Genomic DNA, 24,284 nt, shown 5'->3' with positions numbered 1-24,284 from the left:
TCCTTGTGATGGACATGTTCTGTGTGTGGATCAGTTCGACAGTGATATTGCACTTCAGTTCTGCAAGATGTTATCACTTGGGGGTAAAGTGGGGAGGAGGCAAGAGAATTAAAATGTTAATCAAGCCACAATCAGAGACTCTAATATGCTGATCAGCTGTGCAGCCCGGCCAGGCAGACACCTGCAGAACAAAGGAAGATTTCTGCTGGAATTGCTAACAACCCATTTATCACACCCTGTGAAGGGGGAACAGGAAAAACAGTCATTTCCTATGGCTAAAACCTTGGATAATCTATGCATTAAAGGCTGGGAACTGCCAGCAGGCCTTTCACTCTACATATTCTTGCCTTTTCATGCTACATACTCTTCCCCTTCCTCACTGTAAGTCCACATTAAAGGAAACGGGTTAACAAAGTCTTTGAAACTATAACTCACAGGAACTAAAGAATGACATATAAACTGAATTCCCTGAACACTCAGCCCTACTCACTGCCTTTCCACTTCCCTCTCACTGTCCCTCTCACTCTCTGCCTCTAAAAGGAGTGTTACCCCTTTTCTAATAAACTTTCCTTTTGACTTTAACTTTGGCGTGTGTGTTGAATTCTTTCTTCATTCTCCACCAAAGGACCCTCTTCACTCTGTGCAGGACTTGGTTGCCCCAATCCCCTCACTCAGGAAAATTTGCCCTGTCCTGCATCAGGGGAAACTGTTAAAGGGTACACGCATCTCTCTTTTATTTCTTACAACTGAATGTCATCTCAAAATTAAACATCTAGCCTACGGCCATGCTACCCTGAACACGCCCGATATTGTTTGATCTTGGAAGCTAAGCAGGGTCAGGCCTGGTTAGTACTTGGTTGGGAGACCACCTAGGAAGATCAGGTGCTGTAGGCATTAAAAAAAAAAATTAAACATCTAATTTAAAAGATTGTTCTGTTAGATACAAAACTGGTTAATATCATATGACAATAAAACTATAACATTTGTGTTATATTCCTATCAGAAAAATTATTTTTATCTTTACTGGAGAAAAATCTACAAGTTAATGAGAATTTATAAAATCTAGACAAGCAAAGGGACTTCCCCTAAAATGGAGTCCGCAAACTGCAGTCAACAGGCAGAATTTAGCCAATGGCTGTTATGGTGTAGCCCATGAGTTTAAAATGGTTTTTACAATTTTAAGGGATTGGAAGAAGAAGAAGAAAAAAAAAACCCTGAGTACTTACTATCCGGTTCTTTACAGAAAAAGTGCACTTACTCCTGGATTCTAGATTATTAAATAAAACTTTGGTGGGCCTATTAAACAATACTTCAATGTGACATTGAATAGACATGCTGCTTGTCTTATTTCTGTGTTTTGGAAGAGATTTTTAAACAATTAGAACTAAAAACATAGTGAACCAATTTACATTCCTTCCTCCCTGTGACATTGTGATTTATAAAAATTTATATTTGGTCATTGTTAAAGAAAAACCACAGACCCAAAATGGCATCACTCATGCTAGAAACCCAAAAGATGCCAAACCTAGATTTAATACCCAATCTAACCACAGTTTCAGCCTCTCCCAGAAATCTAATCTTAATCAACCAGTCTAGAATTTTCTGCTCAAGAACCAATAACGTAATCTGTCACCTGGGTTTTCTCCATCTCCCACAGAAAGAAGAGGTGATCTGCATGATAAAAACTCTTTTTTCCCCCCAAAAGAAAGATGTCTCAATAATAATCCTCTCTTTTCTTTTGTTAATAGCTCCTCTGCCCCACCTTCCTTCCTATAAACACCTTCCGTTTTGTACAGCCCCTCCTAGTGCCCTTCTAGTTGCTAGATGGGATGTTATCCAATTCATAAATTGCTTAAGAAAGCCAATTAGATCTTCACATTTGCTCAGTTGAATTTTATTTTTTAACATCATTCAGATGACCAAAATGTATTTCTCATATATATTTGGTCTTCTTCCACAATTCCTGACTCAAGGCTCCCTAAACCCTTGAAATTTCCTAAGTATAAGTGATAAAGGTATCTTTTGTTATGTGAATGAGGTGACTTGAAAGCAGCAGAGGATGGTGGCTGTTGACAGGAGAACCAATTTTATGATTAAAGGGTTGGAATTTTCAGTCTCTCCCCAACCTCCAGGGAGGGGAGAGGGGCTGGAGGTTGAATCACTAGCCAATGGCCAATAATTTAATCAGTCATGACTATATACTAAAGCCTCCTTAAATATCCAAGAGGATGGTTTTGGGGGTTGGTGAGCACGTGCAGGTGCTGGGGGAGTGGTGTGCCAGGAGAGGGCATGGACGCTCTGCGCCTTTTCCTCCTACCTTGCCCCGCGCATCTTTTCCATCTGGCTGTTCCTGCAGTATGTTCTTTTATAGTAACTAGTAACTTAATAAATCACATGTTTTTCTGAGTTCTATGAGTCATTCTAGCATATTAATCAAACTCTACAAGGGGTTTGTGGGAACCTCTGATTTACAGCCAGTTGGTCAGAAATACGGGTGACAACCTGGACTTGCAATTGGCATTCTGAGTTGGAGATGGTTGTTGGAGCTTTCAATCTGTAGCTAGTTGGTCAGAAGCACAGGGAGCCTGTTTTTGTAGCCGGTGTCTTAAGTGTATGTGTGTTTGGGCAGGGGTGGGTGGGTCGGGGGAACGATATGAGGGAGTCTTATGGACCGAATCTTTAACCTGTGTGGTGCAGGACAGAACAAATTTCTGAGTCAGGGGAGACCAAGCTCCTCACTGAGAGAAGTGGATCCTCTGGCAGAGAGTGTGGAAAGAATTCTAACACACGCCAAAGTTAGAGTCAAAAGGAAAGTTTATTAGAGAAGAGGTAACACTCCACAGACAGAGTTTGATCTCTCAGAGGCAGAGTGAGAGAGTCTAAGAGAGACCCAGAGGGACAGAGACAATAGAGAGACAGGGACAGTGAGAGACAGAGGAAAGGCACTGAGAGGGACCCCGAGTGCTTGGGGAATTCAGTTTATTATCATTCTTTAGTTCCTATGAGTTACAGTTTAAATACTTTGTTTACCCATTTTCTTTGATATGGGCATACAGTGAGGAAGGATAAGAGTATGCAGTGTGAAAAGATAAGAATATGTAGTGAAAGGTCTGCTGGAAGTTCTCAGCCTTTAATCCATTGGTTCCCTATGGTTTTAGCCATGGAGAATGAACATTTTATTTGTGTAGGGCACCACTAAAGACTCCAGTTTTTCCTGTTTCTCCTTCACAGGTGTGGGAAACGGGTTGTTAGCAATCCCAGCAGAAATCTTCCTTTGTTCTCCATGTGTCCTAGTGGCCTGGCTCCACGGCTGATCAGCATATTGCTGTCTCTGAATGTGGCTTGATTTAACACTTTAGTTCTCTTGCCTCCTCCCTACATTAGACCCTCGCCATTGGAAATGGGTCAGGAAAAATTAAAGACTTCCTAACCACCAGATTTTCAAAATACCCTTGTGCTATGTTCTTTAAGTAATTCTTCATGTATTTCCTCATATGAATAATATTGGTCTTTCAGCAGCTTCTCATTTTAGAACTCAAAGTTGAATATAGCCTTATTATAGTCATTATAATTTTTAAATGTTCACAACTTTTACCCCATACTACCAGATATTAACATAAGAACATCAAAACTTGTAGAGAAATTTTGTAAGAATTTATTTGACCCAAACTGATAGCATTGCCAGAAAGCAAGATCTTAAATGCTCCAGAGAATGAGTTTTGCAGTTTCTTTTATTGCAGGTAAAATTACAGGAAGGTGGGAGAAAACAAAATACAGGATAGTTAACAAGATTATATGTTCTCAATGTGGCTGACCAGTTATGAGGAAATACGGGCCAAGAATTGCAAGGAGAAAAAAAATGGCGTAGATTAGGAGGCTCTGTTCATCCCTCTGGCAACCTAATCAAAGAAACAAGGAGCAAACAGCAAGTAAAATCACCTGAGATCTAGATGAACAAGCCCAACAACTTGGGAGAGAAAGAAGAAATCACCCTGCAACAGAAGGAGGTAGGACTGGGCGAGGATGTGAGGCTGCCCTGGCCTCAACAGCTGAGTGGGACAGAAGCTGTGGCAGTGGCAGCAGCAGACATCTCTTAAAGGGGCCGTGTCCACGACTGGACTTTTGCGGTGACAGACCTGCTCGTTCTGAGCATTAGTACCAGTTTGGCTGTGCGGGGGGCACCAGGGACTTACAGGGGGACACTGAATTGTCAGAGTGAGGGCCAGAGGTGAGACTTGTTCTATACAGAAGTGCCAGAGGTATCCATTGTTCCCTGTTGAGCCCTTCCCCTTCCCAGTGTGAGGACTCAGTGCTGCCATAGCCCCATAGCCCATAACGTCATCAAACTGGATAATAGAGGTTGCTCTGCCCAAAGGATTCCCTGAAACTCCACCTCTCCTAACTCATGGCCCGCCCCCACCCAAGCCACATCCAGGCATGTCCTCATTTAGTCAGGTGCCTCTTGCTGAGCAGCACCTAGACTCACATTGGTGACAGCTGACATCAGTTTCTGATGTGGCCTCGTAAGGCAACTATAAGCATAGCATCTGTGGATTGCTTGCTGAATCATAACATGTGGCCCTGGAGGGGCATAGGTTGGGGCTAAACTTGCTGAACACCTCTCAGAACTGGACACCTACTACACAAAGCTGCACTGCTAAGACCGGGAAACTTAAGAGTTTTGCTTAGTACATAGATACAGACGCAGAAAGGCAGCCAAAATGGGAAGACAAAGAAGCAGAAATCATATGAGAGAACAGAGCAGAGAATCAGAAATAATGGAGTCAAGCAATCTAACAGATGCAGAGTTCAAAACCCTGGTTATAACAATGCTCAGTGGACTGAGGGGAAGTGTAGAAGACTTCAGTGAGAACTTTAGCAAAGAGATAAAAAAACATAAAAATGGAAATTATAAAAGGGAACCAGTCAGAAATGAAGAACACATTATCTGACATGAAAAGTATATTAAACGGAATAAACAAGGTGAATAAAGAAGAGGATCAAATGACCTATATAGAGGATGGGGAAGACAAGGACACTCAATCAGAATGGCAAAAAAATAGAAGCCAAGACTACAATAGTAATTTTAGGAGCCTATGGGACACTATTAAATGTAAAAATATTCTTGTCATAAGGGTACCAGAAGGAAAACAAGACATTGAAGAGCTATTTGAAGAAATAATGATGGAAAATCGCCCTAACCCGGTGAAGGAAATAGACATAAAATGCCAGGAAGCTCAGAGTTCCTAGAACTAGAAACCCAAAGAGACCCACAGCAAGACACATCATAATTAAAATGCCAAAAGTTAAATGCAAAGAGAGAATCTTAAAAGCGGTAAGAGAAGCAGTTAAGTTACCTACAAACGAGCACCCATAAGACCAACAGCTGATTTCTCAAAAGAAACTATGCAGGACAGAAGGGCTTGGCACAAAATATTCAATGTGATGAAAACCCAGGATCTACAACCAAGAACGCTTTATCCAGCAAAGTTATCGTTTAGGTCGAAGGACAGATAAAGAGTTTCCCAGACAAAAATAAGCTAAGAGAATTTATCATCACCAAGCCAGTATTACAGGAAATGTTGGAGGAATTTCTTTAAGAAGAAGAAAACGTGTATCAAAAACATGAATAAAAAATGGTAATAACTACATTCCTATCAACAAATACCTCAAATGGAAAAGAATTAACTGCTCCAACCAAAAGATAGAATGGCTGAATGGATAAGAAAACAAGACTCCTATATATGCTGCTTACAGGAGACTCACTTCAGATTAAAAGACATACAGACTAAAAGGAAGGGAATGGAAAAAGATATGGCCTTGGTGGACCTAGAGGGTATTGCGCTGAATGAAATGGGTTGGATAGAGAAAAACAAATATCGCATGATTTCACATATATGTGGAATCTAAAGAACAAAACAAACAACAACAATGAAAGCAGAAATAAACTCAGAGATACAGAGAATATTTTGAGGGCTACTAGATGGGAGGGGGTTGTGGGGTGGCAAAAAAAGGCAAAGGGATTAAGAGGTACAAATGGGTAGTTGCAGAATAGACATGAAGATGTAGAGTGTAGCATGGGGAAGATGGTTAATAATGTTGTAATAAATATGTAAAGGGGAAGAGGGGTACTAGGTTTAGTGCGGTGATTGCTTTGTGAGTTATGTGACTATCTGATCATTATGCTATATAACTGAAACTGGTATGTTATTGTATGGCAACTATAACTGAAAAAAAAAAACCTTACTGAACTGTACAATGCAAATACAAGCAACTAATTGTTATATTTCGATAAAGCTCCCCCCAAAAATCTCCGCCCCCCAAAAAGATTATATGTTCTCCTAAGGGGTCTAGAAAAAAAGATTACTTCTGACATTTCAAAGGTGTATTAACCTGGATACACAAGAACAATGGACAGAGCTTGCTTAAGTCGAAGATATTCCTTTTACTATAAAAATTATATGCCTGGGGTATGACTACCCATCATTACTTGCCCAATTAGAAATTTATGATGAGATTCCTGTGAGGTGACTTTCCGTCACTGGACTTGTCAGTTTTATTACAGAACTCCTTTTTCATCCACACAGCTAAATGTTTCTTTGGTTAAAGGTGAGCAGATGATTTTTAGATATTTTATATAATATTACCATTGTTAAAGTAATGAAACAAGGAAGCCATTAGATTGAGGTGGCGCAAACACCTTGGTAGCTTATGTAAACAAACTGAAACCTAGGCCAGAGTCAATTCATTAACTAAAAAGAAATCAAAACTTAATAATAACCAATCACAAAGCCTACTAGGCTTTCTCAAATAAAGTAACCTTTAGCTATAACCAATCAAATAATATCCTTTTTTTATTTCTGCCTGTTCTATAAAAGTCTTTATCCTAGTTCTTGTCAGTGGAGATCTCAACCATTGTTGGTTTGGCATTGCCCAACTGAATTGTTGTTTGCTCAGATAAGTTCTTCAAAGCCTTAATGTACCTCGATTTATCTTTTAACATCATTCAGTCAAATATTCTCAACTTACAGATTTTTTTCATGAGTGTAAATAATAAACCAAAGACCACTACTTCACCCCTGGTTAAAATGGCTTATGCTATCTACTTACTGCCATGCCACTTTGAACAAGCCCAATTCCTGTTTAGATCTCCTAGAAGTATAGGGTCGTGTCTTCTCACATTTGAGGTCTAAAGCTTTTTTCTAGTAGTATAAAAAAAAAATGTTTTATGCCTCTGAGAATTACATATGTACATATACATTATTTATTATTTATGCATACATGTACATATGTATATGTTTTATATATTATAAAATGTATATGCCCCTAAGAATTATAAAAATTTCTTTTTCAAACCAAAGACCACTATTCGGTATATCAAAAAATTCAAGAGATCATTTTGATTTTCTCATATACTATTTTTTTTATAAAAGACGGTTCATATTTTGTTAATCTATTATCTCTTCCTTTGAACTTGCTTTTCTTTTTGCTTATGTACATTATTTTATAATTATTTCCGTGACAGTATTACAATGAGAAAAGTTTTATAACTTGAAAGTGTTCATTTAGGGACAAAAAACAGAAGCACTGCTTTACAAAGCAGGTACATTTTGGAGCATATTACTACTGGGAATAGTATAATGATCAAAAGTTCATATAAATTTATGAAGAACTCAGGGAAATACCCAGTAAAAGATCCCAAACTTAAAATCTGTAAATGTGACTAACCTTTTGAGGTAAAGTCATTGCAAATGTTCAATGTAAAGTCCTTGCTGCCACTGTTAAAATAAATATTCTAGCTAGCCAAATGAGTCATTTTTCTCAACTTGCATGGTACTTTAAGAATTTCACATCTTGTCTATGGCCATGCCACCCTGAATGTGCCTGATCTGAAACTACAGAGTCAATGCTGGTTAGTATTTTGGATGAGACCCCATCTAGGAAGACTTCAGGTGCTGTGTTACTTAAAAAAAAAAAAAGAATTATTTTGTCTTTAAACTTTACTTCTGGTTGAATTAATACTTCTATTAATAACTTCCTATCACTGACACTATGTGTTAAGCCCCGTGTCACATATTATCTTTATTCTTTACAAAACCACAAAAACCCCATGAGGCAAGTATTGTCAGTGTCATGTTACAGAGGAGGAGACTAAGCCTAGAAGGATTAAATTACTTGTCCTCAATCACTGCTAGGGCGTGGCAAAGCTAGGATGGGAAATCAGTTGGCCTTCTATACAGATCAGGTTTCTGACACAGTGTCGAATTCAATATGATTGTTTAAATGACACTTTCTTCCTAATTTTAATTTCCATTATAATTTTATTATAAATATACTTAGGCTATGAACTTATTAAATAGTTAACGCAGTATGGACTTAAAAATAAAGAGTCATGGCTATTTACAGAAACTCATCTGAATTTATTTACTCATTTTGACAAAAAGTTTTAGCTTAACTGCACACAGAAATGTTATTAGAAGTTTGGTACTTTTTTCTTAAAAACCTCTTTAAAGTAAATAGTGTCTTCAGCTTTCACATATAAAAGTAGGGGAAAAGGACAAGTTATGTTTTGGGCTGTAATATTAATGAAACTTGTTTAAGTGACTAGATTTGACTAGTCAAATTTTTTGACTAGTCATATTTAGATATAACTATTCTAAATAATGAAGTCATTTAATTCATTTAAGCCATTAAAATACCCTAAGGGGGGAAAAAAAAGTGTAATGGGTTAGGGTGAGAGTGAAGTGGGTAAAGAAGATCAAATAAAATATATGGTAGCTGAAGGAAACTGGACTTTGGATGGCAAACACACAATAGAATATACAGATGTCAAAATAAATATACAAATGTCAGATTATAATATACACCTAAAAATTCTATAATTGTATTAACCAATGTTACCCTAATAAACTTAATTTTTAAAAAACTGTAATAGTTAAAAATTTTATCAGTTCAAAGTGTTTCTCTCATTTATTTATAAGAAACATTAAATAAAGAGAACTTCTAAATAGACTCTTTCTAAGTTGCCGAAATGTAAAGCTCTCTGTGATATGTATCCTTTAGAAGACCTTTCTTACCTCTTAGGTTAGTAAACAAATATTTATTGAAGATGCACAGTTGCAGAGTCACACCAATATATTCGAAATACACAATAAAGAATAGATTTTTGCTTTGTCAAAGGGCTGACAAAATAGAAGTAGGATAAAGAAAGTAAACAATTAGTAAATAGATAATTAGTATAAAAAAATAATGCCACTTTAAAATGGAGTTGAAGCTGCCATCCCAGAGGAACTGCCTTGTACATCTTATGTCTCAAACCTTTGGAATGTTAAAACTGGGCAAAATAACCTATGTGCTGGGCGTAAAGCAACATTATATCCCGGGTAACTATTTTTGAAGACAACGAGAAAGCAGATATGACTACCAGACTGAGAACTAAAAACTTTCTTTAGAATAAACATCACTATGTTATATTATCTGCACCAATAGAAATGCCTTTCTTCTATTGGTATAATTGTTCCCTTCCTTTTCTCATAAATATCCCTTGTCTTTGTCTCCTAATCAGAATTCAGAACACTATTTGGGCTTCTGCCTGAATCAACACTTCCTAAATAGCTATAACTAACTCTCTCTCTCTCTCTCTCGTAAATGTTGTTGCCCTCGTCTCTTGCAAAAAGCCTTATTTTTAGGTTGGCAGGATAAAGGAAACACAAATGATTAATAGTGATTTCAGAGAACGAATATAGACTAGAGTCAGTGATAGTAGACTCCTGACAAAAGACAAACCCAGTTTGTTCAGTACTTCGAGACATTGTCTTTCCTCTCCTGTTCTCAATCTTTTTTCTCAAAGACCAAAAGACTCTCCATAAATTCCTTTATTAGTTTCAGCTCTACTGCAACAAACTGGCAGCTTGCAAACAACAGAAATTACAATTCTCTGCCAGGTCTTGGAGGTTAAAGTTCTAAAATCAAGTGGCCCTACACCATGATCCCTCTGAAGGTTCTAAGTAGGCGGTTTCCTTTCTTTAATCTCTTCCTAGCTTTGGTGGCCACCACATTCTGGCATTTCTTGCCGAGCTATACTTTCAGTTCCCTGCCTTCGTTGTCGCATGGACTCTTCCACAATGTGTTGTCCCATAATTTATGTAATAATTAAATAAAAGGGTACAGGCTTGAGGAGTGACGTTTTGACTTATTGTGGTTGTTTTGTTAAACAGACATCTCCCGGATTCCCAGATTGAACTTACTGAACAAGTTTGGGCTGGGAAATGAGAAATTGCATTTGAAGCTAAACACTGTGTTTTAATATACGTTTAAGTTTGAATCTGAGCCAGGAATGGCAAACTCAAATGCTTTTAGGAACCAAGAAAATTATACTGATGATATAATGCTGATTACAAATATATACAAATATATAGCTGTTACCGTGTGCTCAGCACTTTACATATATGGACTCATTGAATCCTCTCAATAACTCACTGATATAGTTACTATTATAATCCCCATTTTACGCATGAGGAAAATGTAGCACAGAGAGAATAAATAACTCGTCTAAGAGCACAAAGTAGTGGAGCCAGAATTAAAACCCAGAGCAATCTGGCTCTCCTATCTATACTGAATGTCACTGTGTCAAGCAAACTTGGTGAGGTTTCTGGCAAACCAGAGAATGTATATTGTTCATGGAAATGAAGTTCCAGTGTGGACAGATTTTATGCTTTCAGCAGAAGATGAAAATCTATATCCATTTACATAAAATATTTTAATATTTGAATGTAGATAACAAAATAACTTTAACTATGCCTCATCACGAACTGTGTGGATCAACAAAATTGTCAGCATGACTAGAGCATATGATTGTCAAATCACCATGAACAGCAACCTCTGCCTCATCTTTTTTCCCTTCCCAAAGGAAGCTCGCATCCCACAACCTCTAGCTCAGTTCTTACAATGGAGAGTTTTAAGTTTTAATTTCTGATAATGTCTTATTGTATAATCCTCAGGTGAAGTGTTTGTAATTTTCTAGATGATTTCTTTTAATGGTCTAATATGAGAAATCTCAAACATGTGCAAAAGATTTTTTTTTCTTTACTCCTATGTACCCATTACTTAGCTTCAACATTCTTATTCACTCATGGTCAATTTTGTTTCATCTATATTCCTACCCATGCCTTATCTCCACCACTGGATAATTTCTAAGCAAATCTTAGACATTATATGATTTCTAAGATCCATAAATTTAAAATGACTTCTTGAGATAAAATGTCTCAACTCAAAGAAATGACTTTCTAATGGTGAAGTTTCTATGTGCACTGGAGGGGAAGATATTTGAACTAGGAGCCTTTAATGGATTTTTTAAGTAAGAGCCTTAAAAATCTTACCATTTAAGTAACTACCTCAGTTCTCTGGAGATACGATAGTAAGTCGAGTTCTTCAGAGAAAGCATATTGTAGGAAGATTGTGGCTGAGATTGAAGAGAGAGGCATTGTTTACTTTATATATGTGAAATCCTAAAGGCTAGGGCTTGAAGGCAGGAGAAGACTATAAGGGAAGAAAGGAGAAGTTGGGTGAAAACCCAACTTAAAATAATTTAAATAATGAGATTTATTATTATTTTATCTATCTATCTATCTATCTATCTATTTATTTATTTATTTATTTATTTACACCTACAGCACCTGGTCTTCCTAGGTGATCTCCCATCCAAGTACTAACCAGGCCCAACTCTGCTTAGCTTCCGAGATCAGACAGAATCGGGCATGTTCAGGGTGGCATGGCCGTAGACAAGATTTATTATTGTATATAATAACAAAACTAGAGGTAAGCAGTTTCAGAGTTGGTTAATTGAGAAGCTCAATTATGTTGTCAAAACCCAGTGTCCTGCCCCACTCCCCGCTGCCATCCTCAGCATGTTCTATTTTCATGTGCTTCTCTTAGCTCACTTCAGGGTTGTCAGGCATCATGGTATGTCGTGGAAAGAAAAATTCATGTCTTCTTTTGCCTTTTTTTGATCGGTCTTTGGATTGGTTCTCTCAATATCCACTTTACTTATCTATTATTTGGAGGATCTAGAAAGCTAAACACCATATTTTCCAGATTCCTTGGCAGCTAGAATTCTGGCTATGGATCAGGTCCTGCTAAGTAAGTGTAGTACAGAGAAGTAAAAGTTGGAAATGAAATGGAAATCAATTTCTCGTGCCTGAGATGTCTAAGGCGATAAGTGTTTAAAATGGGATCTCAAGTCTAATCACTAGTTTCGTGAGTGCAAGGCAGTTGTGGCAGCTTCCTAATCTTGAATTGCAGCTGCAGCAATGTGATGTTGAACTAAAGTTCATTGTCAGCCTCTGACATCTGCTCTCCCAGACCTTCCATTGCTTTCCACGGACCTTATTTTCCGTATTAAATCTGTATTAAATGTTTGATATATTTAGAGAGATTTCTATTCTTAAAACAATTGCTGGCTGATACACATTTCTCTCTCTTTTTTTTTTTAAGGGCAAAGAAACCTTTTCCAAAAGCCCTCTAGAAGATGTCCCTTCATGTTTCTTTGAGAATTAGGTTCCATGCTCGCCTCTAAGGGACCACAATGATTGGCTCCTAAAATGTGGTCTGGGAAGTCCCAGAGATCCTTTTAGATAGTCTATTTTTCATATTTTCCTTTTCATTCTCCTTCTCTTGGGAATGAACAGTGGAGTCTTCCCGAGACTATGTGACATGGATGGCAATGGATTGAATGCAGATGCAGATATGAGAGTCTGTCTTCTATTAAGTCAGACATCAAGAGAGATTTGCAAAAATGTAAAACAGTGCCACTCTTCTAACTACACATTTTATTTTGGAAAATATAGTGGGTTTTTTTTCCCATTAAAATATTATTTAAATTAACATATAGTGGGGATATTATTATTTTAAAATAAATCAATACATAAATATTTTCTGGTTTTCATTTCTAATATGAGTAACGATACATAACACAAAAGTTCTTTGAAGTTCTCAACTGTTAAGAGTGTCAAGAGATCCTGAAACTAAAAAGTTTGAGAACCACTGGCTTAGATTAATCAAAATGTACTCAAATCATAGAGGGATAGTTGACACAGAAACAAAAAATAGAGCTCTGCCAGCGAGGAGGAAAAGGAAAATGATTTCTGGATAAGTGTCCAATGATGTCTGCTATTGGAGGCAGTTGTTTTGGATCTGGTGTTCAACAATTCAGTTAAATTCTGAGACTACCCAGAGTTAATGCAGACCCTACAGCATAAGGGCTCAGTACCACAAGCCTATGGCTCTCCCTGTCCACCATGCCCTAGCTTAAACACCGTTACAAGTCCTGGAGAGACCATGCATGCTTCTGACTGACTGCCTATAAGTCAGGGCTTCCCACAAACCCATCCTCAGGTTCAAAAATTTGCTAGAACAGCTCACAGAGCTTAGGAAGGCATTTTATTGTTTTATCATAAAGGATATAAGTCAGAAACAGCCAAATAGAAGAGACACATAGGGTGAGGTATTGGATGGTGAGGTGCACAGAGCTTCTATGCCCTCTCTGGGCACACCTCCACCCAGCACCTTAGTGCTTCACCAGCCTGGAAGTTTGAATCTCATTCAAGAGTTTTTATAGAGCTCAATCTCCAGCTCTTCTCTCCTGCCAGAAGTTCAAGGCTAGGGCTGAAAGTTCCAACTTTCTCATCACTTGGTCCTTCTGGTGACCAGTCTGATCTCGAGGCTACCCAGGGGCCCTACCCTACATTGGCCAAGTGTGATCTTAAGGGGCTTATTATGAATAACAAAAGACACTCCTATTACTCAGGTAATTCCAAAGGTTTAGAAGCCCTGTGGCAAGAACCTGGATCAAAGACCAAATATATTTATTGTTATATCTATTTCATAAGGTGGTTTTGAAAAAAAATTTTTTTATGGATTTGGAAGGATTCTTTTATCCAGAAATTGCAAGATAAATGTAATGTATGTTTCTCGCCTGTTGCTTTGTTCCTTACAGTTGCTCAAAATAAATTGTTCACTGACTGACCTTGTATTGTTAGGTGCATTGGCAAGCATGCCTCAAATGAAGTCCAACAGGATTTTACACACACACACACCTCTATGACAGATTGTTATACAATGACCCAGATGAATCACAACTCCCTGAATTCATGCCCTTGTGTGGTTGCCTCTCACAATGAATCTGACCTTAGGATTTGCTTAACCCAGTCACAATAGTGTGACCGATGGAGCCTATGCAGCTTGGGCCTTCACTCTCTTGGGATGTGTCATGTAAAGAAGCTCAGATAGACTAATGTTGAAAGACTATATGGAGAGAGAGGTCCCAGACTTCCACTCCTTTCAAGGCCCTGGATATATGAATGGTGTCATCTTGGGCCCTCCAGCTCTAGCTGGCCCACTAGATGGATGCAGCAGCATTAGTGAACTCAGATGAGCCCAGAAGAAAAACTGCCCAGTGAATCCAATTAATTGTGCGAAATAACAAATCATTGTTGTTTTAAGCTACTAATTTTGAGTTGCTTTGTTATACAATAATAGACAACTGAGGCAATACTCAACTTGTGATGGCCAGATTCTTTAGGTGTTAGGTGATTGCATCTAGCATTAGACAAGAAAGAGAAAGAAGAGAGAAAGAATGAGAACTGAAGGAACGTTTAAAGAGTCAGAAATAGGAGGTTCTTTTATCACCTTACATGATGGTATGAGAACATGTTGGCTTTCTCTCTAATGACAAGTAGCCCATTTACTATAAGTCACTGCCTGTGATGAGTCACAAAAACCTACCTTACATACCCAGAGATTAAATTCTCACTTTATGAATTGTTTTGACTACTCTGTTAATGGTTATACTGTAAAATCAGGACATCACCCTAATAATCCTATATTTTATAAAAGTAGATTTATGCAGTTGGAAACTGTGTTGTTCTAAATCCATAAAAATTATTTGATAAACAAATATATCTTTTGCCTTTACTCTCCTCCGCCTTCCCCCATCCAAATTTTTGTTGAGTGAATTTAAGAGTGCTAGATGGTTGCTAGCCTCCTATATTAGCATCTTCTAGCAAGCTGCTACATTTTTTTTTCATGGTTAGCTTAAGTCAGGAGCACTGAGTTCCCAGCAGGTGCTCGAAACTCATTGGTTTTTGAGTGTTCAGCAGATGTGGATTGTTTGCCTTGGAGTTTTGCATAGGTGATTCTTAAGACATCACAGAGGTTTGAGGAAGCACTCTGAAGTCTGAGTTACTCTAAGCATAAATATCAAGGGGATTCAATTCTGTTTGGGATCTCCATTAAAGGTTCTTTTTTCTTTTCTTTTTTTTTTCAATTTTTAAATATTTTTAAATTTTTTCAATTACAATTGACATACAATATTATATTAGTTTCAAGTACAACATAGTGATTAGACATTTATATTCCTTACAAAGTGATCACCCCAATAAATCTAGTACCCATCTGACACCATACATAATTATCACAATATTATTGACTACATTTTCTGTGCTATACTTTACATACTTGTGACTTTTTAAAATTAAAATTATTGTAGTAACATTGGTTAATAAAATCAAATAAGTTTCAAGTGTACAATTCAACAATATGTCATATATATGTTGCATTGTGTGTTCACCACCCAAAGTTAAATTTCCTTTTGCCATCAAATATTTGACCCCTTTTACCCCTATCTACCTCCCCCCTCCCCTTTCCCTCTGGTAACCACTAATCCACTATCTGTGTCCATGAGTCTCTGTTTGTCTTGTTTGTTTGTTGCTTTGAGTTTTATATCTCATATATGAGTGAAATCATATGGTTTTCAACTTTTTCTGTTTGACTTATTTCACTTAGCAGGATTATCTCAAGGTCCATGCACATTGTTGCAGATGGCAATATTTCATCTTTTCTTATGGCTGAGTAATATTCCATTGTATATATGTACCATATCTTCTTTAACTAATCTATCATAAGACACTTCGGTTGCTTCCATGCCCTGGCCGCCATGAATAATGCTGCTATGAACATTTGCGTATAAATGTTTTTAGTTTTTTGGGTAAATACCCAGAAGAAGAATTGCTGGGTCATATGGTAATTCTATTCTTATTTTTTTGAGAAACCTTCATACCGTTTTCCATAGTGGTTGTACCAATTTATATTCCCACCAGCAGTGTATGAGAGTTTCTTTTTTCCCACAGTCTCTCCAACACTTATCCTGTTCATGATAGCCATTCTAACAGGTATGAGGTGGGATCTCATTGTGGTTTTGATTCGCATTTTTCCCCATGACTATTTTTATAACTGGCAATTTCCACATCTTAATCCCTTCCCCTTTTACACCCATCTTCCCAAACCCCCCGCATTGAATATTAATAAATTTCTACATTATGAGTTTTGACTTGTCCCAAAATGGGAAATAGAAAACTTACTTTCTCAGTCACCTTTCATCTAGGATGCTGGTCATATCTTAGGTCCTACTCCACCATCTTGACCTGAACTCTTCACTAAAGGTTCTTAGAGGGGTTTGAATAATACAGTTCATATACCAAGCACAAGACTGCCCCAGTCCATAAACAGACCCCCTGCCATTGTTGTGTTGTGTTGAGTCTGCTCCTGCATCAATCCATTTAAGTGAAATTTAGTAGAGAAATTAGTCTTGTATGGCAATAGAAGCAACCTATGGAAACTGAGACCAGTTCATCTACAGTTGCCCAGTGGAATGGATGCTGGAGTTACTGAGCATCTCCTAGATAGGACTGACTTCAGTTTACATTACTAATTCGCATTAGTTCAAAAGTACAAAAGAACAGATTTAAACTGTTTAAAATTCTTAGTTATTCAACATCACTTATTATGTGCCAAGCATTGATAGAGGAATTAGGGACACAAAGTCTGTCCTCAAGCAACAGAGTCTAGTTTTCCCTAGCATTGTGATATACGAATTCTGAAGTAAAGATTAGATTACAATAGTGTGGAGTTTATTGACTTTTCTCCTAAATTTTAAAAGTTTTGAGAATCAGGTATGAGATCCTGGGAATGCCTTAAAATCAATGCAATTATTGGTACCACGACTCTGGGAAACTTTTGAGCACTATCTGCTAAAAGTGAACACATACATACCCTCTGACTTAGCAATTCCATGTCTAGGTATATCATATTTACCAAAAGACATGCACAAAAACACTCATAGCAGCAGTAGTCATAACAACCCAAACTGGAGACAACGCAATCACTCATTATTGGTAGAATCATGCATCCATTAAGGCCTAGAGAGAAAAGAAAAATTTTTTACTTTTTTAGTGCTGTTAGATCAGTTACTTTACAACAACAAACACCACACACACACATGACATTGTTTGGTTGAGCAGGTACTGGAGAACTGAAAAAAGGTAAAGGAACACTGAGGTGACAATAATCACACAGGAATCAACATCCATCCCTAGGGCTGGAGAACCAAGTAGACGTGGGTTTATGAGACTTCAGAGGCTTAGATCAGGGAGCTGGGACTAGATTTCTGAGGAGGAGGTCTGCCTGGCATTGATTGTCTTTCTAAAGAAATACACGAGGCTGGTTTGAGGAGCACTATAAAACTTCAGACTGAAACAAACTGCTGCTATCAAGGGCCTGTGCTGAAATGACAGCGCTGCCCCAGGAAGCCCCCCCTCACTTCTCCAGCCTTCCCGGCTCTGTCTAGTGTACCCAACTGGCAGGACTAATGGAAGCTCTTCGACAAAGGAGAAATGTTATCTGAGACACAGCTTCCTCATAAGAAAGCTGAGAATAGAAGGGTGAATTTGGGATTAAGAGACAATAGTTTAATAAGTGGCACCAGTAGATTAAAATAAAAGAGGTATAGTCATACAATGGAATACTATACAACGAATGAAATATTACCATGCTCAGCACCCTACTGTCTCACTAATGTTGGAAAAAAGAAGCCAGATGCAAAAGAGTTACCAGTGTATGATTCCATTTCCATAAAACTAAAAACCAGGAAGCACTAATCAGCAATGTTAAAAGTTAGAAGAGGTTACTTGGTGGGAGTTAGTGACTAAGGATGGGTGAGGGGGTCTTTGGAGGTACTGATATTATTCAACATTTTTAAACATAAGCGTCTCCCCTTTATGCTACTCTTGTGATTTTTTTTCTACCTTTGTGATTTATACATGTTTCTATATGTATATTATGTAATGATAAAGGAGTTTAAAAAATAAATACAATTAAACACCAGCTGCTTATAAATGGTAAAGTATATTTTCTCTCCACGTACAATGCCTATACCTTCCTGCAAGTTACAAATATACATTTTGAAGAACCGATTATGAATTATGTTAAAACAGGGTACATGTTTACCTGTGAGCAAAATAGTATTCAGTTTATTTTTTATATTAAATTTAATATTGGATTCTGAAATCAGTTACAATAAAATAAAAAGGCAAACTCTTATACTCAAATAGTTCAAGTACTTGGGAAATGAGCATTCTATCATGGTTATATCCATGTCTAAATGCGTAAAAGAAAGCTGAGCCCAGAGTGGGAAAACTCAGCATCACTTATTATGGTCAGACCATTTAATATATTTAGATATGTGCTGTCATATTAGTCAATATTTTAAATCCATCTTAATATAGCCCTGAGCACATCTTCAGGAATCATTTTTTAGATTGCTTATGTAAGAGTCTTATATACAGTAGATATTTTATTCAGAACAAATTTATTAGTATTGATGATTTTCTCTAGATAATCTATCTAGTCTACATTCCCTTTTCTTCAGTCTGAATGTTGAGATGAAAATTTCCTTTCAAATCTACTATTTAGCAATAGTTGAATGAGAAGTCTCTAAGGATTCTCACTTGCAAATCAGAGGCACTAAAAGAAGGATGGAATGTCCCCTTGTGGTGGTTTAAAAACATTTCCACACATTCTCTGATAATCCTGCCTTCGAGTGGTTTCATTCCCCTACTTTGAGCATGTGCTATACTTGTTTCTAATAAATAGAATGTGGTGGCAGTGATGGATTGTGACTTCTGGGGGTAGGTCATAAAAGGCCTTGTAGTTTCTTCCTTGCTCTTTCTTGGACCATCCACTCTGGGGGAAGCCAGCCACTCAAGCAGCCCTATGGAAAGATCCAGGTGGAGGAAGCGAGGCCTCTTTGAAACAGCCATCAAGGACCTGAGGCCTCCTACTAACAGCCATGTGAGTGAGCGATCTTGGTAACAGATCTTTCAGCCTTACTCCAGCCTTCAGATGACTGCAGCCCCAAGTGACATTTTGGCTTTCCAGCTAAACTGCTCCCAAATTCCTGGACCACAGAAATTGTGAGATAACAAATATTTCTTGTTTTCAGTTGCTATATTTGGGAGAAATTTGTTATACAGCAATAGATACTACATGCATTAAAGCGCATATATATATAATAGCTATTGAACACTTATTGAACACTTAGATCCTTCCTTAAGTATTTCATGAAAAAATAACTCATATAATCCTCACAACAAACATATAAGGTAGGTAATATTACTGTGTACATTTTGCAGATCAGGAAACTGAGGCACAGAGAAGCTAACTTGCCCAAGGTTACCCAGCTAGCTAATGGCGGATCTAGGTTTGAATCTTGGCTGTCTGGCTCCACTACTCTGTACACTAATTTCTGTGTCATGCTGCTGTTATAATGGTGTTAGTGCCACTGAGATACACACTGTTATGAAATAGCAAGAGACAGGCTTAAGCTTCATAATAGAAAGTATAGATTAGAAACTTTCATAAAAATTTAGAAGCCTTGGAGACTCTTCATAAGAGGCTAGGTTCTCATCCACTAAGGGTCCCAAGATGGGTTATGTGACCTCTCAAGTCTGTTTCCAATTCTATAACATACTAAATATTACCTTCTAAGATACTACATGATTTAGTAGCTCCACTTGGAAATATCAGAGTGCAACTGAATTTACAGCATTCTTTAATTTTCTTTTATATTTGGTAAAAATAAACATGATACATTTGTCTTGAACCCTGTTGTGCTAGATTAGGAGAAAAAATATGTATTGCCTTTTTTACTTCTTTTAGACTGTTACAGAGCCCAAAATATATCCAGTTCTAATATTTACCCTTAATTATAATATTCACGTAATTAATTTGATCTAAGTAATGATAAATGATGGTAGAATAAAACAATTAAATTCATACTGTATTACTTTTTTCTTTTTCTGGTACTTCCTTTAAAATGTCATTCTAATATGATGTATCTTAAAGAAAATTTTAACTTCCACATTGGCAGAGATTAGATCTATAATTTATTATTCTTTCTTTAAGCATCTAACATAGTATATGTAAAGGTGTTTATTGATAATTAGGCTGGTGTATTTTAATTCAATAAATTCAAAGCAATTTACAAATATTCTAGGTGGCAAATATAGTTCTGCCCTAATGCATAGAAGTGGAAGGACTGCCAAGATCACTTTAAGGTCTTTAATTAAGTGTTACCTGCTCAGTGAGGCTCTTCCTAAATACCTTCCCAAGAGGTTGCTGTTTGGCTTTGTGTTTTCTTTTTTCTTTCTCATAGATGTTATTGCCATCTAGGAAGCATAGTATATATTTCACATATTTAGTTTGTTTATTTACTGTCTCTGGCAGTGGGATTTAAACCCCATGAGGGCTGGGAGATTTTTATGTGCTTCGTTCACTGCTGTGAACTCAATACCTAGAATAATGCCTGCTACATAATAACTGTTTGATATGTATTTGTTGAACAAATGAATGCAAAAGATCTAACAAATGGATTGGGTAGTGTTTCTCAGCCAGTGTAAATGATAATTCTGATTTATTGAATTTTTTTTTTTATCTAAGAGGGTGGGTATTAATATTATTACTGTTTTCCAGATGATGTAATTAAGTAACATGCCCATGGTTGTGCAGAAATTAAGTAGCAGAATGTTTGAAGTAGTTTGAATGTTTAGCTAAGTGAAAGAAGACAGACACAAAAAAGACACATATTGTTTGATTAGGTTTATATGATCTGTCCAGAATAGACAAGTCTACAGAGAAAGAAAGAAGATTAGTGGTTGCCTAGGCTTGGTCAGGTGGAGGTTGGGGCAAATTAAGGGTGACTGCTAATAGGTACAGAGTTTATTTTAGGGGTGACAAAAATGTTTTAAAATCAGAATGTGGTGGAGGTCACAAGACCATATGACTATCCTGAAAACCATTGAATTTTGAACTTTAAATGGTTAATTTTATGGTATGTAAATTATATCTCAATAAAGCTATAAAAAAAAACTGATTTCAAACTCAGATTTCTTTGGCTTCATAGTTTCTGGTCATTTTGCTAACACTGGAGAAATTCTTGGTTCTGAGATCCAGTTAAGGAGAGCACAAGGTTTCCTGGAACGTCATGTGCCAGAAAGAATACAGATGCTCAAAAACTGGTTGGGACATGTCCAAAGGACATTGCAAGTGGAAAGTGTCTTCCCTGGTCAAGCGTGGGATAATTTAAGAACCAAAAGTTAAAGTGATAGCAATGACTGTCAATATTGATACCAAAAACAAAAAAACAAGCCCAAAACAACCAGAAAACAAAGGCGTGGCAAGAGAAATGAAAGCTTTCCTCACATAAAAATGTCACTTAATTAACATAGATGAAATAGATGAAATGATAGGATTATAATATTATTCTACAACTACTGTAGTAACAATTGAGTCAGGCAAGCATCATCAATGGATGCTAACCCATAGTGTGAAAGATTCTTGGGGAAGAATACTCACACAGTCTCAAAGAGTTATCCCGCAGATTACCGTTTTAAAAAAATTGAGGTGAAATTCACATTTTAGAAATTAATAATTTTAGAAAAAAATGATTTTAGAGTGAACAATTCAGCAGCATTTAGTACATTTACAGTGTCACTATCACCGTCTCTATCTAGCTCCAAAATATTTTCCTCACTACAAAATAAAAACCTGTACCCATTAAGCAGTTGCTCTTATTCCCCCTCTCTCCAGCCATTGGCCAGTACCAATCTGCTTTCTGTGGATCTGTTTATTCTGGATATTTCATATAAATAGGATTGTACAGTTTGTGACCTTTTGTGTCTGGCTTCCTTCACTTGGCATAAGGTTTTTGAGGTTTATCCACATTGCGGCATGTACCAAAGCTTCATTCCTTTATATGGCTGGAAAATATTTCATCTTACCATGATTTGTTTATCCATTCATGCGCTGATGGATATTTGGGTTGTTTCTAAACTTTTGACTACTGTGAATCATGCTGCTCTGAACATTTGTGTACAAGGATTTGTTTGAGTACCTGTTTTCAGTTCTTTTGGATATATATCTAAGAATGGAATTGCTAATTCTATGGTTAGTTTCTTGAGGAACCGTGGAACTGGTTTCCACAGTGATTTTCCACAGTGACTGCACCATTTTACATTCCCACCAACAAATGCATGAGGATTCCAATGTCTCTACATTCTTGCAAACATTTATTTTCCATTAAAAAAATTATAGTCATTCTAGTAGGTGTGAAGTGGTATTTCATGTGCTTTGTATTTCTCTAATGACATTGAACATATTTTCATGCATTTGACATCTTCTTTGGAGAAATGTCTGTTTCTTGAGTCTTTTGCCCATTTTTTTTTTTACACAGACTACTTTTCAAATACAAAGGAATAAAGTACCTTCACCAAGGAAAAATGATTAAATGCAACATCACTAATGATGGAACAAACTGACTTGATATGGGTATTGACCTGATGTACTAAGAAGGACACAATATCATCTATGTTGAGTACCTGATACAATTATTTAACTTGAATCTAACAGAGGACAAAAAGAGGAATATTCTGCAAAAGAGTCAATGTTATAATGGAAAAAAACCAAAAACCAGGGATTATTCTAAAGATGTTTAAAAATAGCTGACAACTAAATGCAATGCATGATCTTTGATTGTGTCCTGGATTGGAAAAAAAAGTCTGCTAAAAAGAGACATTTTGAAAATTTGAATATGGTCTTAGTGTGTTACAGATAATAATATTAAATTTCTTTGGAATGATATGGGATTCTAATTATGTAGGAGATAACTTACTGAAATATTTAAGAGTAAAGGGTAACAATGTCTGCAAAAAACTCAAATGATTCAGCAAAAACAAAACAGAACCAAACCCCACCCCCACACATCTACACACAGGGAAAGCAAATGTGGTGAAATGTTAAAAAATGGTGAATAGGGGTTAATATGGGTGTTCATTACAGTTTCCTTGTAACTTTTCCATAGGTTTGATATTTTTGAAAATGAAAAGTTGAGAAAGTAAAAAACTCTTCCAGTCCAAGCAGTGCTTTCCGTTCTTTGGGTTTAGCATCTTTAGAATGAACTAAAGTGAGAGTAAACGATCAGGTTATCTTTCAAAAATATTTTAATTATTTAAACAAACAAGCAAATATTGCAGTTATTTTGTTTCACTACCAACTTGATCCACATCTTTATTAGGAAGCATGATACGTGGAAAGAGTTTGGATCAGCGAGGCCTAAATTTGGATGATTGCTGGGTAAACTGTTGAACCTCTTTAGGACTCAGTTTCCTCATTGTAAGATGAAGAAGATACTACTTGGTGGGATTGTTGCGTTAAACCGTTGTACACGGTATGTATTGAGCTGGGCTTGAATTCATGTGCAAAAGCTTCATCCTACGTTCCATGCTATTTGTAACTCTACCTTCATTAAACTCTGGGTTAGGTAAAGGTGAGAGATAAGGTGACTTCTCCAAGGTCACACAGCGAGTTAAGGACCCAGGTTGCCCGGCTCTTGGTCCTGTGACCTTTCCACACCCGCCAGAGGGAAGGAAGAGGCGCTCATGGGGATGCAAGGATGTAGAGGAGCAAAGGGGGAGAAGAGGCCGCGCGAAGAGAGGTGGTGTGAGACCCGAGGAGGCGCCTGCCAAGGAAGGGCGCATGGAGAGGCGGGTGGCACCACCGGCCGGGGTGTGTAGGGGTGAGGCTGTAGCTGGGGAGGGAGGGTCGCGCCGGCCGGGTGCCCAGGAGAGGCGGGAGGCCTGGACCAGCCGCTGGGGCGCCAGAGGCGGAGGCCCCCGCTGCGGGATAGGGTGGGGAGGCCAAGGGCTGGAGCGACGGTGCTCCTGGTGGGTCGCTTCTGCACAAGGGCCTTGGGCGTGTGGGGGTGGGGCGCGCGGGAGGGGCCCGGCGCGGGGGTCCTGACCCCACCGGGCGGGTGGGGGCGGGGCGGAGGCGGGGCCGGCCGGGGGCGGGTCTTGCTGGGCCCCCCGCGGGAGCGGAGGCAGCGACAGCGGCGGCGC

At 37.7% G+C, this 24,284-nt stretch overlaps 2 pseudogenes; one reads left to right on the top strand and one right to left on the bottom strand.

Moving 5' to 3' along the window:
- Positions 1-775: 775 nt before the first annotated feature.
- Positions 776-894, top strand: LOC120592106 (uncharacterized; annotated as a pseudogene).
- A 10,769-nt stretch (positions 895-11,663) lies between these two features.
- Positions 11,664-11,782, bottom strand: LOC120592088 (uncharacterized; annotated as a pseudogene).
- Positions 11,783-24,284: the final 12,502 nt, after the last annotated feature.

Source organism: Pteropus medius, unplaced genomic scaffold (genome assembly GCF_902729225.1).
Source record: "Pteropus medius unplaced genomic scaffold, Ma_sr-lr_union100, whole genome shotgun sequence".
Classification (NCBI taxonomy): domain Eukaryota; kingdom Metazoa; phylum Chordata; class Mammalia; order Chiroptera; family Pteropodidae; genus Pteropus; species Pteropus medius.
Note: the sequence above shows the minus strand (reverse complement) of the source record. Positions and strands in the feature narration are given on the sequence as shown.